This window comes from Triticum aestivum, chromosome 2A (genome assembly GCF_018294505.1).
Source record: "Triticum aestivum cultivar Chinese Spring chromosome 2A, IWGSC CS RefSeq v2.1, whole genome shotgun sequence".
NCBI classification, from domain to species: Eukaryota; Viridiplantae; Streptophyta; class Magnoliopsida; order Poales; family Poaceae; genus Triticum; species Triticum aestivum.
The window spans coordinates 11,305,051-11,307,252 of record NC_057797.1 but is presented as its reverse complement, the minus strand read 5'-3'; positions in this window follow the sequence as shown (position 1 = coordinate 11,307,252).

Genomic DNA, 2,202 nt, shown 5'->3' with positions numbered 1-2,202 from the left:
TCCCCACCTTATATTTCAAAATAGCCATAATGCCATGAGATTGATCTAGTCTATAAGGAAAAACGGATCGAAAACCTGAACAAGTTGACTCTGTTTATGAGGAAAACCGAGTCAAAAACCAAACAAGAGAGGGTAAAACAAGAAGAGAAAAAAAAAGAGGACGCCCAAACAAGGCACGCCTACCTAGCAGACCAATGACATCACAACAAGAGGCACAAGTAGATGAGAGGAGTCGTCAAGGGATCACAATACCAACACTTGGCAAGCAACCTATTGCTCTGCACCGGCATGGGTGCACGAAAGAATGCGCACGAAAGAAGCGGCAAGCCCCAAAGGTACTTCGCCTGAAGAAGCTGCAACCAAAGTCCCCTCCTCCCCTGGGATGATACGCCAGACCCACCTAAGCATCAATGACACGATCATTTTACGGGAGGCAAGGATGCCCAACCCTTTTAGGTCCTTTATCAAGCAAATGTCGTCCCACTTCATCATATGGTATTTCTATCCAATGTTCATTGCATGCCAGAAAAAACGAGGTCTTTACCAAACAAGCTATGCACACCCTACTGTAAGATATATAACCCCATCATATGCATGGGAAGGCTAGAGAGATTAGAGTCAATCAAGGCCATCTTACTTCCCTTGGAAGTAAACCGCCCGCACCATGGTTCGGTCCACCAGCCATGGATCCACAATCAAAGGATAGGAAGGAAAAGAGATGGGCGGCTAATTGCTCGCGGGAGTCACTACTAGAAAAAGGTCTGTTAGCGGCGCACCTGTTTTGGCAATTAATGGCGCACTACAGGTGCGCCACTATCATCACGCCATTAGTATATCAGACAGTAGTGGACATACCAGGCAGTGCGCCATTAGTATGTCCCATAGTACGCCAGGCAGGGGGACATATTTACCTTCTGCTCTGGGTTACTAATGGCGCACTAGCAGACAATGAGCCACTAGTATTTTTACAGTAGTGCGCCACTAATGTGCTGTATAGTACGCCACTAGTATGAATATTAGAATTTTTCTTTTCTTTTCTGATATTTGCATAGGTTACAAAATATATTACTGCACAGAATATAGACAGCACCACACAACAACAGCAGATTTATCGAATACAATAGAAGATTAGTCTCCGAATACAATTCATCATATTAGCTAGTCTCTGAATTCAAAATACCGAACAAAGTTAGAACATTACAAGTCTCGAGACCGCGAGTAGCGAGTTTATCTTCACATTACAATTCGATATCGATCATCTAAACTACCATCACATAGAAGAGAGCTGCGGTCATCACGATTAGCATCATCGCGATGAAACTGGTCTTCATCCGGTTCCTCCTCCGCTCCCTCCTCTCTCCCGCTAGATAGCGCGCGTATCTAGCTTCCGCCTCCGCTCTAGTGGTGTATCCTTTGTAACTGTTACCGCTGAAACGGTGAACCTGTCTCCGACACTCCTCCCAGTCCTCGTAGACTCCGGGAACCTTACCCTTGTACACGACATACGACGACATCTCTATGCACTAGCCAAACAAAACGTTAGTAGCAATTCAGAGACAATACATAAGCAATATATAAGTATACAACAAAAGGATCAGAAGAGAAAAACAAGACATTAATAGCACGATTCATGGTCCTACTAATAAATAGCATCGATTACATATAAGTTGAGCGACTGTCCAAACCAAAGAGACATACAAGTTCATTAAAGTTTAATTACAACATGAGCTAATCGATATTTCAGAACTACACATAGCATCACTACTTTCGACTCGACTCAGGGACCGGAGCGTGGATGAAGCCGCCGTCTGTCGTGTTGGTCATGAAATCGCGGGCGTTGTCAGCCTGCATTTGTAGCATTTTTTCTATCTCACTGTTGGACGGTTGATATCTCAGGTAGAACTGCCCCGAGGTATGAAGGACATCTTGATGGATGATTTCCGCAAACTCCGACTGGATGCGAAAGAATTCTTGTCTGATGTCCGCGTCCTGGATTGCCGACAAGCTTGCGGCCAAATCTTTGAGATTATTTGGTAGCAGAAGGTGATTATGGACCCGTACGATCACCCGCATGTGATGGAGGGCGTAGTAGGCATCCTTCTGACCGCCAGGCGGCTGCTTGACGCAGGGGAACATCGTTTTGTGGGCGAACACGTGCTTGCCGTACCTACGAATTGGCCTGCTGAAGGTGCCTCCAGATTT